The sequence below is a fragment of the Triticum dicoccoides genome, chromosome 3B (assembly GCF_002162155.2).
Source record: "Triticum dicoccoides isolate Atlit2015 ecotype Zavitan chromosome 3B, WEW_v2.0, whole genome shotgun sequence".
NCBI classification, from domain to species: domain Eukaryota; kingdom Viridiplantae; phylum Streptophyta; class Magnoliopsida; order Poales; family Poaceae; genus Triticum; species Triticum dicoccoides.
In genome coordinates this window covers 27,594,147-27,609,675 of record NC_041385.1, presented here as the reverse complement: position 1 = coordinate 27,609,675, position 15,529 = coordinate 27,594,147, and positions in this window count along the sequence as shown.

The following is a 15,529-nucleotide window of genomic DNA, read 5'->3' as shown; positions in this document are numbered from 1 at the left end:
TTATTCGCCTAATCCAATCTGATTAAGATGTGTGTGCGTGTGCGTGTGCGTGTGCATGTGCGTGAGTGAGACAAGCTTTTGCAACATCAAGTCTATTGCAAAAAAAGATTACGACAAGAACTCTGTTGCAGAGAAATCCCGCAACACAAAAAAAAGCAACACAACTTATGTTGTAAAACAAATCCGCAATATAACCTTTGTTACAAATGTGTTTGCAACAAGAAATCTGTTGTGAAGTAGAGGAAGACGTTGAGCTGCTAGATTGTGCCACATCCAACGATTCGTGAGGCGGCGAATCTCCGGCCGATGCGTAGCAGCTCCCTAACTAAAATTGATTTTGTACCTGTTAGTTATGAGATCTCTACTCCTAATAGAGCAGTTGGTAGTCTCCGCCGGTCAATTTTCGTTTCACCACTTTCGTCCAGGTTTTTTTTGTAGGTTAACCTTCGTAGATTTTTTTGTTCCGTCCACCACTTCCCATCGCATCGATCGAGCGAAGCCCATCGATCCCCCACCGTACGAGTGGACAAAAAACCAAAAAAAAAACACATCCCTTCCCAATCCCTAGCTAGCTCCTCTCCCCTTCTCCACCCACAGCCGCCGCCGCCGCACGCCCGCAGCCCTCCTCCGCTCCGCTCTGACCATCCAAATGGTGCTCCTCCTCACGCCCACGCCGTCCTCCTCCTCAGGCCATCACCGTCGTCTCCCCTCCTCCGTGACCGGCCTGCGTGATCCCAACGCGGGGGGACGACATCAACCATGGAGCGGAGCCCTGTGGGACGAGGTGGAGATTGGAGAATGTCGCGGCGATGAGGGGCACCACGCACCATGGTGGGGATGAGAGGTGTTGTAGCCCTTCCATCGAGCGACGGGGACGGGGGCGGCGACGGCGACGGGGTCGGTGACGGTGTCGATCGATCGGGGCGGGCGGTGCTTCAATGGGGAAACAGAGGAAGAAACAGAGGGAGAATGAAATTTTTCGAAGTGTTGTATATATAGAAGGCACCTTTAGTACTGGTTGGAGCCACCAACCAGTACTAAAGGCCAGTTTTGGCCAGCCCAAGCGGCGGGAAGCGACCCCCTTTAGTACCGGGTGGTGGCACAAACCGGTACTAAAGGCCCCCCCTTTAGTACTGGTTTGTGCCACGACCCGGTACTAAAGGGGGTGCGCTGGCGCAGGTGCGGTGCGGCAAGTTTAGTCCCACCTCGCTAGCCGTGCGATCGCTCTCTCGAGCTCCTCTCCAAAGCAGGCTTACTGGGCCTACGTGTTTTTTGCTGCCCTGTGGGCCCACTTGGCCTTTGCGGGCCTGCATCTTGGCCCAATGACAGGTTGGGTTTCTAGTCATATGCAGGCCGCTCTGGCCTAGTAGGCGGGCATTTTTTTATTTTTTTTGCTTTATTTATTTTTGTGTTTTTTTGTGTATTTAGAGTTTCTTTGTGAATATTTTTGCTTTAGGTACAAAAAATTACAAACTTTCTGTTAGTGCCCGTAGTTTTTAAATTTGAATAGTTTAAATTTTGAATTATTTGAAATTAGTGTGAATCACTAGTTTGTGAATAACTTAACTTTAAAAATCAGTAAAGGCATGAAAGAATTTGTTTGCACATAAAATTTCTTCGCGTTTCAAATGCCAAAACACATAACTACCCTAACTATTACAGAGATTCCCCTCTGGATGTGAAACACAGAAGAAAGTGATGATAGTGAAGCCGATCACATCCCAGATCTTTGGGTGTGAAACTTTTTCTTTGCGTGTGTCCCTTTGCGCCGTAACCATGGAAAATCTTCATCATTTAACGGGATGCTCGGGTCAATATTCACTGTGAATGGAGCAATTTCATCAAACTTTTCATAATCTTCTAACTTGTCTGTCTTGTCATCCACTCCCACGATGTTTCTCTTCCCAGAAAGAACTATGTGCCGCTTTGGCTCATCGTACGATGCATTCGCTTCCTTATTTTTTCTTTTTCTTGGCTTGATAGACATGTCCTTCACATAGAAAACCTGTGCCACATCATTGGCTAGGACGAATGGTTCGTCTGCATACGCAAGATTGTTGAGATCCACTGTTGTCATTCCGTACTGTGGATCTTCCGTTACCCCGCCTCGTGTCATATTGACCCATTTGCACGGAAACAAAGGGACCTTTAAACCACGTCGATAGTCAAGTTCCCATATGTCATGTATATAACCATAATATGTTTCCTTTCCCGTCCTGGTTTCTGCATCAAAGCGGACACCACTTTTTTGGTTGGTGCTCTTCTTATCTTGGGCGATCGTGTAAAATGTATTACCATTTATCTCGTACCCTTTGAAAGTCATTATATTCGAAGATGGTAACTGGGACAGCAAGTACAGGTCATCTTCAATAGAGGTGTCATGCATGGTGCGTGTCTGCAACCAGCTGGCGAAACTCCTGGTTTATTCACGTGTAATCCAGTCATCAGACCGCTCCGGGTGTTTGGAGCGTAGCAAATTCTTGTGTTCATCCATATACGGAGCCACCAAGGCGGAATTCTGTAGAACTGTGTAGTGTGCTTCAGTGAGATAATGTCCGTCCATACATATTATTTGTTCCCCTCCTAGCGTGCCTTTTCCATCCAGTCTGCCCTTATGCCGCGCTTCAGGAACACCAATCGGCTTAAGGTCAGGAATAAAGTCAATACAAAACTCAATGACCTCCTCATTTTGATGGCCCTTGGAGATGCTTCCTTCTGGCCTAGCATGGTTATGAACATATTTCTTTAAGACTCCCATGAACCTCTCAAAGGGAAACATATTGTGTAGAAATACATGACCCAAAACGTTAATCTCTTCGCATAGGTGAACTAGGACATGCATCATGATGTTGAAGAAGGATGGTGGAAACACCAACTCGAAACTGACAAGACATTGCACCAAATCATTCTGTAACCTTGGTATGATTTCTGGATCGATTACCTTCTGAGAGATTGCATTGAGAAATGCACATAGCTTCACAATGGCTAATCGAACATTTTTCGGTAGAAGCCCCCTCAATGCAACCGGAAGCAGTTGCGTCATAATCACATGGCAGTCATGAGACTTTAGGTTCTGGAACTTTTTCTCTGCCATGTTTATTATTCCATTTATATTCGACGAGAAGCCAGACGGTACCTTAATACTGAGTAGGCATTCAAAGAAGATTTCCTTCTCTTCTTTGGTAAGAGCATAGCTTGCATGACCCTGATGTATGCCGTCTTCTCCGTGCATACGTTGCTGGTCCTCCCGTGCCTCAGGTGTATCTTTTGTCTTCCCATACACGCCCAAGAAGCCAAGCAGGGTCACGCAAAGATTCTTCGTCATGTGCATCACGTCGATTGCGGAGCGGACCTCTAGGTCTTTCCAATATGGCAAGTCCCAAAATATAGATTTCTTCTTCCACATGGGTGCGCGTCCGTCAGCGTCCTTCGGAACAGGTTGTCCGCCAGGACCCTTTCCAAATATCACCTTCAAATCCTTGACCATATCATGTACATCAGCACCAGTACGGTGGCGAGGCTTCGTCCGGTGATCCGCCTCACCTTTGAAATGCTTGCCTTTCTTTCTTACGGGATGCCTGCTCGGAAGAAATCGACGATGTCCCAGGTACACATTCTTCTTACAACTATTCAAAAATATACTGTCGGTATCATCCAAACAGTGCGTGCATCCGCGGTATTCCTTGTTTGTCTGTCCTGAAAGGTTACTAAGAGAAGGCCAATCATTGATGGTCACGAACAGCAACGCCTTTAGGTCAAATTCTTCCCTCATGTGCTCATTCCATGCACGTACACCTGTTCCATTCCACAGTTGTAAGAGTTCTTCAACTAATGGCCTTAGGTACACATCAATGTTGTTGCCGGGTTGCTTATGGCCTTGGATGAGCACTGGCATCATAATGAACTTCCGCTTCATGCACAACCAAGGAGAAAGGTTATACAAACATAGAGTCACATGCCAGGTGCTATGGTTGCTGCTCTGCTCCCCAAAAGGATTAATGCCATCTGCGCTTAGACCAAACCATACGCTCCTTGCGTCATCTGCAAACTCCTTCCCGTACTTTATTTCGATTTTTCTCCACTGCGACCCGTCAGCGGGTACTCTCAACTTTCCGTCTTTCTTACGGTCTTCTCTGTGCCATCGCATTGCCTTCGCGTGTTCTTTGTTTTGGAACAAACGTTTCAACCGTGGTATTATAGGAGAATACCACATCACCTTGGCAGGAATCTTCTTCCTGGGGCGCTCGCCCTCGGCATCACCAGGGTCATCGCGGCTGATCTTATAGCGCAATGCACCACATACCGGGCAAGCGTTCAAATCCTCGTACTCACCGCGGTAGAGGATGCAATCATTAGGGCATGCATGTATCTTCTGCACCTCTAACCCTAGAGGGCAGACAGCCTTCTTTGCTTCGTACGTACTCTCGGGCAATTTGTTGTCCTTTGGAAGCATATCCTTTATCATTACCAGCAACTTTCCAAATCCCTTGTCAGATACACCATTCTCTGCCTTCCATTGCAGCAATTCCAGTGTGGTGCCCAGCTTTTTCTTATCACCTACGCAATTCGGGTACAACAATTTTTTGTGATCCTCTAACATGCGCTGCAACTTCTTCTTCTCCAAATCACTTGCGCAGTTTCTCTTTGCATCGGCAATGGCCCGACTTAGATCATCAACGGGCTCATCTGATGCCTCTTCTTCAGCTTCTTCCCGCATTGCCGGCTCAGCTTTTTCCCGCATTATCGGCTCAGCTTCTTCCCCCATTGTTGTATCATCGTATTCAGGGAACCCATGGCCAGGATAGCTGTCGTCGTCCTCTTCTTCTTCATTGTCTTCCATCATAACCCCTCTTTCTCCGTGCTTGGTCCAAACATTATAGTGAGGCATGAAACCGGACTCAAACAGGTGGACGTGAATGGTTCTTGACGTAGAGTAATTGCGACCATTCTTACTGCCAGCACATGGACAAGGCATAAAACCATCCGCCCGCTTGTTTGCCTCAGCCGCAAGCAGAAAAGTATGCACGCCCTCAACGAACTGGGGAGAGCATCGGTCATCGTACATCCATTGCCGGCTCATCTTCATTACACAACACCGAATAGACCAAATTAATACAAGTTCATACAGAAAGTTCATACAACACTTAAATGCAACAAATAAATAACTCTCTAGCTAAAGCATTGAAATGCAACAACAAATGCGATCAAGATCGCAACTAAGGTAACAATTGATCTAACAACATAATGATACCAAGCCTCACTATCGATGGCATATTTTCTAATCTTTCTAATCTTCAAGCGCATTTTCTCCATCTTGATCTTGTGATCATCGACGACATCGGCAACATGCAACTCCAATTCCAGCTCCCCCCCCCCCAATTCTTTTCAATTTTTCTTTCAAGTACTCATTTTCTCTTTCAACTAAATTTAACCTCTCGACAATAGGATTGGTTGGAATTTCCGGTTCACATACCTCCTAGATAAAAATATCTATGTCAACTTGATGGGCATAATTTGTCATAAACACGAAATGCAACAAGTAGTTTTAAAAGAGAATATACCACATCCGAATCATAACAAGGATGGGGGCCGACGGGGACGGATATCAAAACCATGGCACTATGTATAACAAACAATGTACGGGTAAGATAATTATTATACGAGTAACTATATATCCAAATCGCACAAACATCAATTTTTTATATAAAATTTCATGAACAAGAGGCTCACCACAAGGTGGTGCCGACGACGGGACGGTGCGGGCGATCGACGGTGGTTACGACGGAGATTTAGAAGGCACTAAGTAAACCATACCTACATATGCAAACTAAGTGTTATTTTGACCTCAAATTGCATATAAATCAAATACTACCACATATAATTCCTCCCAAATTACTAAAACCCACAATTAATCACTATATAAACCAATGCAAGAGCTAATCTAGCAATGAGAGATGAAAGGACAAAGTTGCTAACCTTGGTGATCATTAGAATGGATGGGGGCCTGCAAATCTTGACAAATTTGGGGCAAATTTTGTGATGAACTCGAGAGGAAGAAGGAAAGAACAGAGGAGAGGGAGAGGGGAAAGGGGGAAGAACAGAGTGCGGGTGGACGAAGGGTTTATATAGGATGACCTTTAGTACCGGTTCGTGCCACGAACCGGTACTAAAGGTGCTGGAAGGGCCCCACTCTGACAACATCCTGCCACCACTTTTTTTAGTACCGGTTAATGGCACGAACCAGTGCTAAAGGTTTGCCACGAACCGGTACTAAAAAGCTCCTCCCGCCTAGCCGTTGGAACCGGCACTAATGGACACATTAGTGCCGGTTCTGTTACAAACCGGGACTAATGTGTCTCACATTTGACCCTTTTTTTACTAGTGCTAGCTCCCCCGTCAGAGAGGAAGACCGCCGCACCCCGTCACGACCCCGCCAACCACCAGCGCGGACTCCTCGATCCACAAGCAGGCCGCCACCAGAGGCGAGAGAACAAGGGCCCGCCGCCGCCAGCTCTATCTGGGCAAGCCCGGAGGAGAACGCCGACGACGGCAAGGGAGGCAGTGGAGGGAGAGAGTGGGAGGCCAGGGGCACTGCCGCCAAGCGTGTCGCCCCCCGAAGGGGATTTTTTTAATCTTCTTATAATTGTCTCTTTGACAGTGCAATTTGTAGAACCCTTTTTACCTTTGGCCTATCTGCGTATTGGCTTAGAGTCAACATGGCAACTTTGTATGCAAGGCATATATAGCGGCCACATCTAATGTTGTTGCATAATCTTTCTCCATATATTTTACTGTAGCAGCTTGAGCAACACTACAACATGGAAACATCTTGAACAAAGAAAATAATATGGACAAGCTATATAAAAGGGCTAGAGATAATGTTAAAGATAAACCATTATAGAAAGTATTGCCATCTCTATATAACAGAGGACGTACAGAAGGTTTTTCTTTCTCTGCTATGGACAAGCCAACCTTATCAGTAACTCAGAGATTACTTGCCATGCATTTTTTTTCTTCTTCAATGCGAATTTCCACAACCGACACTATCTATACTCAGCTGTGGATCATGACTTGGTGACATCTCCAATAACCTAGTATGGGATTATGAAGGAAACAATCCGGTTTGGTAACCACCTACCTGTGTGCATGCAGGGACATAATTTAACCTTCGCAATGCCTCATCCTCTGGTGGACATGCCCAACAGAAGTTGGAGCTGATTAGAACACTGTTAGCTGTAAGAAAGCAGTTCTGGTTCCCTTTTAGCCTGATTTGATGGCTTGCAAGCCAACCAACCAAAAATCACTACCTCCAAACGAGAAATCTTTTAGCAGCCTGATGCATGCCTCCCATGAGTATTTCCAACGCCACAAAAAGAGGAATCCTCTTGAAACCACCTTCACTTCCGGACTTTTATCAGAGAGATGTTTCTGCCACTTGCATGAATCAACAACAAATCGCCACATGGATTTAGTAGCTCCAAAATTTGTAATTTCCATCATAATGGACCCTCATATTTCTGGTTCCTGCGAATAAATTAAGCCAGCAAAGAAAATTGGGTTAGCATTATTACTGGCTACTCAGTAAGACAGTAACAATAAGATTCTACATGTATAAGTACAATAAATAAATAAAATTAGGAAATACTCCCTCCGTAAACTAATATAAGGGCGTTTAGAATACTAAAGTAGTGATCTAAACGCTCTTATATTAGTTTACAGAGGGAGTAGTACCTAAAATACAGCCGTAACATCATGCATATACTTATGAATTCGACTGCGTGTCTATCAACATAAACACATCTAATGTTTTTGTCTTCCTGCATTGTTCCTTTAGTTCTGTATATATACTGCAGTTGCTCACATATAGCTCCGGTAGGGAAGCTGGCAGGCTCTTTTCTGGCAATGTTTGAATTCCTGGACAAGCCTTGATCGATAATCTCTTGATGGAGGAAAGAAGATGCAGCTCCTTAGGCAGCAATATATAGGAGATCAGTGCAATAGCAAAAATCAAGAGGGTGACAAAGCGCTTTGTCTTATTCTTCTTTGCCTGCAGAGAATGAGGGCATGAGAAACCATTGTATATCGAGCAGGTTCGAAAAATATCACATCTGTTGTTACTATAGGACAGAAGGAAGAAACTGGCTGACTGTGCCACTTAGACTGCTTAGTTGTAAGTACATTTGTTGTTATTTTTGTTAGAAGTTCCAAAGTTTGCATGACTATCTTTATAAGTGTCAGCTTATTTGCGAAAATTGTCAAACAAAAACGGAGCAAACTGTCATACAAGCCACAGACAGATAGACAATGCTTTTAGGGCGGTAGCCACCGGTGACACGCCTGACATACTGGCAAGAAGGAACACGAGCTCAGAACAAATCATGTTTAACACTAAGTTAGCTTACAACTTTTGAAGCCAGGCAAGGATAGTTTGCCGAATCATCCAAGATTTCAGATAATCATGTACCACTACCAACTTCACTGATCCATTGCATACACACAAGCTTCAAGCCAAACCTCCTAAACATAGCAAAGTTAACAGAGGGCATCTCAATATATGATTTCCTGTGAGCAAACTGTTTGTTTGTCCAGCAAAGAAAAATTGTGTCTACGACTCCACGTTACTGGGGCAAGTTTATAGCTCTGGAAAATATTATTGGATATGTTTTTCAAATACAGTACTAGTAGGAGAGAAAGCCTTGCAGCATAAATTGGAATCCAAATTAACGTCCGTAATCACTGGATCCACTCCTCAAGCCAAATGAGTTTAAGGACATCTTTTTGTTTAATATATCTATATGCTTGAAAATGTACCACCCAACAAGGCCATGCAAAGTTATTGTGTAAGTTTTCTTCATCCAGCAGCAGCAGTTTCTATTTTATCAGCAACAATTCATCCAGTTTACATACATTTGGCCTATATGGGCATATTGGCTAGAGTCGGTGAGCAGAGCGACAGGAACCACACTCAAGGAAAGAGACAGTAGGATTTTTGCGACGCGTTCAACCTACTCCCTCCGTTCGGAATTACTCGCCGAAGAAATGAATGTATCTAGATATATTTTAGTTGTAGATATATCCATTTTTGTGACAAGTAATACCGAACGGAGGGAGTACGTCGTTTTTGCTTTCTTCCTTTTATACACAAAAATAACAAACTGGCTGCGAAAGATCCGTTGATCCCACGCCACCACGAACTGATTGTGGCCAGGAACAAACTAAACAGAAAAAAGGTACAATCCCAGACCTATTATGCCGCTGCACGAACACAGCGTGCATCTGGCCATTATTCAGAATATTCAGAGTAAGGACAAAAATCCCAGACCTATTCTGCCGCTGCACGAACACAGCGTGCCTCCAGCCATTATTCAGAATATTCAGAGTAAGGAAAACAACCTGACAAGTTCAGGCATAACAAGATTAACAACAACAATAGACAAGAGTGTCTTCTCCAGTGTCCCCTTCCTCATCGCCTTCTCCACTGCTTGATGTAGTTGGAGAAGGCACACTGAACATAAGTCGGCTCAAGACCGAGCATCTTTTCAGCAGAACACTGCTTGACCGCTTCCAATGTTCCCTCTCTGATGTTAATGGCAAGCATCCATGCAACCGGCGGGCGGATGTCCAGTCTAGCCATTATGTAGACAACATCGTCGTCACACAAGCTAAGAGTGGGCCCACCATGAACCACCTTGTCCCAGCTCAACCTCTTGCCAGCCGATATCTTAGGGAAACTTGAACCTGTGACAGGCACGTTATCAGCCTTGATGGTAAACCTCTTGTGCCATTTCTTTGAGCGGATGTCCCAATTCCATGTGGTGGCCGTCCAGCCTTGGCCAATGACCCCTTTCTTATTGCGTGACTCAGTACACGAACAAGATTTCAGCTCAACGAATCTGATCACGCCATTGCTTATTGCGACATCGCGAGACGGGCGCGGGTAGATATCGTCGACTCCTATGCCAAACCGCGACACCAGATCGCAAGGGATCGGAACGGGCCATTGGATCAAACGCATGACCGGATTGTTGTCCAGCACGTTGCATAGCAGAATGCCGTGCCAATGATTGACCCAGCCAAGTGTTCCTGCTCCGGCGAAGATCACTCTGGTGCCTTGGTGCCGCATCACTTGGTGATGGTTGTTGTATGTCTTGGTGTCCATGGCGATTTTGGCCATCTTGTAGCACCATGGCCACTCAGACTTATCGGAGCGATACACGCGGATGCCGATGTACTTCTTGCTGTTAGAGTCTTCTGTGTGTCGCGATCGCGACGCGACGGGCAAGACCGCGGCGTAGTCTTCGTTGTTGAGATCGGCGCCGCCGAGGGGCACGACGCCGGCCAGCGTGACGTAGTCGGGACAGCAGCGGTAGGAGGCGGGGAGAAGGCGGAGAGATGGAGCCCCTGGACCTGCCCTGTAGACGAAGAAATCCTTGTACTCCCTGCGCCTGTAGCCTTCGGTGAACGGGACGACGAGAAGGACGAACGCCTCCGCCGAACTCACAACCACGGGATCTCCGCCGTAGCGGCCCTCCGCCAGGCCGGGGCAGTGGACGAAGCAGCGAGAAACGCCCGGCGGGTCCGCCAGCTCGAAAGTCACCTTGATGTCGCCGCTCTGGCTGGTGACGCCGCGGGCGGTTGTCCCGTTGTCGCGGTCGCCGATGTGGCACTTCGAGTCGGTGAGCACCCAGGGGCGACGGGCCGAGCGCCTGAAAGCGGCGGCGGCAAAGGGGTCTGGCATGGCGGCGCGCGGCACGTCAGGCGGGCGAGCGAGCGGCGGCGGCGACTGGAATTGGGGATTGGTAGCGACGATGCGTACCGTCCGGCGACGAGGTTAAGCGACCCGTGAGAAACCGTGTGCGTCACGGCCCCTTTAATTAATTTACAGGAATTATATTAGGGCGACCCGTGTGCGTCAAGAAAGCTGTGGCTTCGCACAGGAGTGTTTCAACTGGGCCGGTCCATTTGCAGTTCAAGTAAAAAAGATACGTAGAACATTTTGTGTAGTGTAGCAAAGTGATACTCTACCATCCGGTTCGCTGTAATTTCTCAAAAAAAAAACTGGTTTGCTGTAGCGTCCGTAGTTTTGCTTGGTTTTTTATTTCGAACATTTTGTGAAAATATGAATATGCACGCTGAATAACACATTGAACATTTGTGTAATATACATTGAACAAGTTCACAGTACAGTGAACTTTTCTGTAAAAGGACACTGTACAAATTTCTATTTCAAAAATAAACATTTTGCGGTATGGGTTGAACATTTTCTTAATATACGATGGAAAAAATTCAAAATACACAATGGTCATTTTGGAGTACATGTTGAACAATTCTTAATATACGATGAATGATTTTGTAATACACGATGATCATTTTTGTAATGCAAAGTGAACTTTTCCATAATATAAGTTGAACATTTTCTTATATATGATGTTATTTATAATAAGCTGTGATTTTTTATATAATACGCACAAAAGAAAAAATAAATAAATAACTGAAAGGAAAAAGGTACCAAAACAGAAAAACAAATAACCGGAACAAAACCACTAAAAACCAGAAAAAATAGTGAAAAAAATGGAAGCAAGAAAACACAAAAGGAAAAATTGGAAAAACTGCAGGAAACAACAGCGAACGAAAACATCACGTGAATCCGTACGTGGGCTTGCCAAACTGGAGGCTTGCTTCAAGAACGAAAACATCATGACTATTTGCTGCCCACGGGTGACAAAATAGGATTGGCCGATGTGTGCGTGCGGTGCGGTTGAGAGCTCGTACACGGCGCCTTTAGTGCCCGTTCTTGCCCGATTCAACAAATTTCGTGAGCTTGTTCGCTTTGATTGAGAAGAAAGCCCAGTCAACCACCTTTTCGGTGAAGGTCATGTGACCTGCGGCTCGGCCTTCACATTTTGAGACTTCATCTACCCACATCTGTATGAGCCCGCAATACTTTCATATGAACAAAGTGGGCTTACCATGTTCCATTAATGGCATCTATCGTATGCCTATTTTGGCGGACCGTGCTCCACCTTAGTGAACTCTTGCGGTTCTAACGTGCCTAGAAGCCAGAGGTGACCAGTTCACGGTCCTTAGGATCAACACTATTTGTAGGTTGATGGCCCGCCCTGCAGAGAATAGGAACCTTTGATTGGGCTTACACACATTCGCTCACGTACGTTGTCCCCCCCTTAGCTCACCCTAGCCCCGGGTACATCGTATCTAATATAAGGCTTCACACAAAATCTTAACTGACACCATATGCATGCTTTTGTACGGCGCGAAGAACCGTTGTTGGCTTGTTACCTGATGGGAACTCCCCAATATTGCTATCAATGTCTTCATGGCGCATGACCTCTTAACATTACACCACCGAATCCCCAATCCTTTGCTTGTTCAGCAGTGATAGTACCAATATCTACTAATCGTTGTTTTCAGATACGGCTGTTGGTTAACATCTCTTCTAATTCGTCGATACGAGAGGCAAATTGTTGTGTGGAGGAATCAATATCTCGACATAGGCTAAGAGACAGATCTTGTGCCACTCCACCAACTTGTATGAAACTGGCATGCATCCTGGCTCCCGGGACTCTTTCATATATATTCCAACAATTTCTCCTCCTCAAAAGCCCAAAGGAACAGAGTTGATGCTCCCACATCCATAGCATGAGTAGTTCTAGCAAATGAATGGTTTAAAATTCGAGTTATTTCATTGAATAACACTCTTATATATTGAGCTCGTAATGATACCTCACAATTCAAAAATCTCTCTACGCTGAAGAATGAGCGTGTTCTTGGGCCATCGTAGAATCATAGATAAGGTCAACGACAGAATGGACAATGAAACTTTACGACAACTTTTTTGTACACGTTCACTTGCATCACATACACAACTGCTCTCTCAACCGTGCAATATGGTCACCCATAACAGGGCTCTCTCACTGGAGTTACCTTAGCCCCGGGCATGCTATTTCATGATATTGGAAAAAGTTTACTAACTATTATCATCGTCTTGAAAGCCAGATGCTTTTCGAATAGGAGCGGGGATCCTAGTCCAGGCGGCCTTCGTGGAGTGCCGGTAACTGGGAACTATGGTTCCCCCAAGCCGCTATGGAGATGCGCGTGGGGGTTGGGAGGTTTCGGTAGAACCTAGATTTCAAGAGAAAAGCCACAAGGTGGAGCAATAGTTAGCTTCACTCACACCTTGTGGCTTTGAGAAGTTCTGCCAATCTACATAGCCGTAAGCAGAATTATTACATGATTAGAATATCAGGTCGGCAATCATATCAGCTAGTTGCGGGTTGATGACAAGGCAACTAAATAGAAGGTTCGTGAAAAAGAAGCATTCCTTTTGATTTGACCATAATGGTATCAACACAATATGTGTATTATTTATGCCATTGAGCAAAATGCTATCAATTTTTTTAGTCCATCAAATTTCCATGAAACAACAAAGTAGCTCTTCCATCTCAAGATTCTTCTTGTATGTTTTCTGGAGACCGGAGGCCTGTAACGCTCCAGCCTGATGGCCTACATATGGCCAGGTTCTAGGATCAGTGCAGACTTCTGGTGCTTGGGCATCAAGGATGCCGCTATTTAAAAAAAAATAAAAAAATCCTATTTTTAAAGTTTAAAAAAATGAAAACAATTGCATGAAACTTATATGTGTTCACAAAAAATCAAAAAAAATTGCGTTCTAGATATTGTATTTTGAAAACGAGCTCCTAGGTGCTCGAGCACCATTGGCATTTTTTGCATGTTCTAGAGATGTTTCACAGTGAGAATTTGTAACCATGAAAGGGAAAGGAGACATGGAAGAGCAGAAGCAAACTTGTCATCAAAATAGTTTTTACATACACAACATTTCAATGCAATCCATACCATCCAAATAAAATTAATTATGAATTTCAAAATGTAAATGCCGGTTCATAATGCTCCTGTGAAGGACATGTTGTAGCTACTTTAAAGTTGATCATGCTTCGTCTAATGTACATTAGAAACCGCCATCTCTACATGAAAGGTAAAACATCATTCATTCACTTAATTAATATTCCAATACAAACCTCAAAACATCACAAGAAGGCAACAGAACAACAATTTGACCCTTCATCAGCTATGAAATAATAGTGGCAAGATGAACTGCATAGAAAAATGAATCCAAATTGAAATAACCAACAAAGATGTCTAGATCATTACCATGAAAAGGCTACCCCGAAATACCACAAAATCCGCACCAGTGTAATGGCACTTGAGACCATATTAGGAGTTCCCACTCCACTCACTAGAGAGAACAGAGCACCCGAACCAAAAGCGGCTGCTATGCTACATAAATACAACTAGAATGTTTTTCATGCATCAAGTAATGAGTATCTATTTATTAATTGGAATTAATGAACTAACAACAAGAAACTTGAACCTCTGCAATAAGACCATCATTTTGACAATAATTACCAAAAAGACATGTTTTGCATCTTTGAAAAAAACAATGCTAAGACTAAAATGCATATATCAGACTCCAAACTAATGATACAAGTTATTATTCCTTGAGATGCGCCAACTAAAATGAAACACCTAAGCCTCACCTGCCCAAGATGTCCTCTGCTCTGCGTATCCTTCTCATGGCACATGATATGCCTGCGTTTGCACCACTCATAACTGCAAAGTTTTGTGCTTGCACCAACGGTCTATTAGCTAAATCATGCAAGGCAAGCAGGCTGATGACCACCATGTGAAGTTCAAAACTAAGGATTCATGATATATCTTTTTGTTCAACATTTTCTATGTCATCAAAGTGAAATTGCAGGCCTTAACCTATGTGACTATAGATCAGAAATCAAAAGTGACGTGTCACGAGCCAATATTACATATCGCACACATGGGACGAGCCCAGAAGTGCTTGCGCGGCTCTCTTCGCATAACAAAATCATCATACTGTTCACTAGGGAAAACCAGTTGGAAACTGATTGATTCCAGCTCCATTAGAAACCCGGCTACCCGGAATTTTCACAGATTACAAAAAATATATTTTTGTCAAAAATATTTTGCGAATGTTTAGAAAGATTGTTCTTGGATTAAAAAATGTGACTTACCAATTTAAATATGTTCAAATTCTTTATTAAATGTTTGTAAATTAAAAAAGTTAATGAATTTTAAAGGAATGTGCGAAATTTAAAAAATCACAATTTTAAGAAAAAGTTTTCAATATTATAAAATAAATAATAAAAGGGAAAATCATAAAAATAAAATAAAATAAAAAAGGAATTAATAGAAAAAAAATGGAGAAACCTAGAAAGAAAATTAGCTGAAAAAATGGAAAGGGTGACTGGCAAAAAAACCAGGCGGAAATTGGGCGGTGAAAATGTACTCAGCGGGAGGAAAACATAAAATAGGCTGGGCCAAGCCGAGTGACACCAGCACAATTTCAACATACTCACTATTTGTCAGACTGGACTTTGGTGAGGTACGTCTTGTGTTGTTTCGCCCAGTTTATTTGTCATCTCTCTTTTAATTTTGAAAGAAGTATAAACATCGACAATCA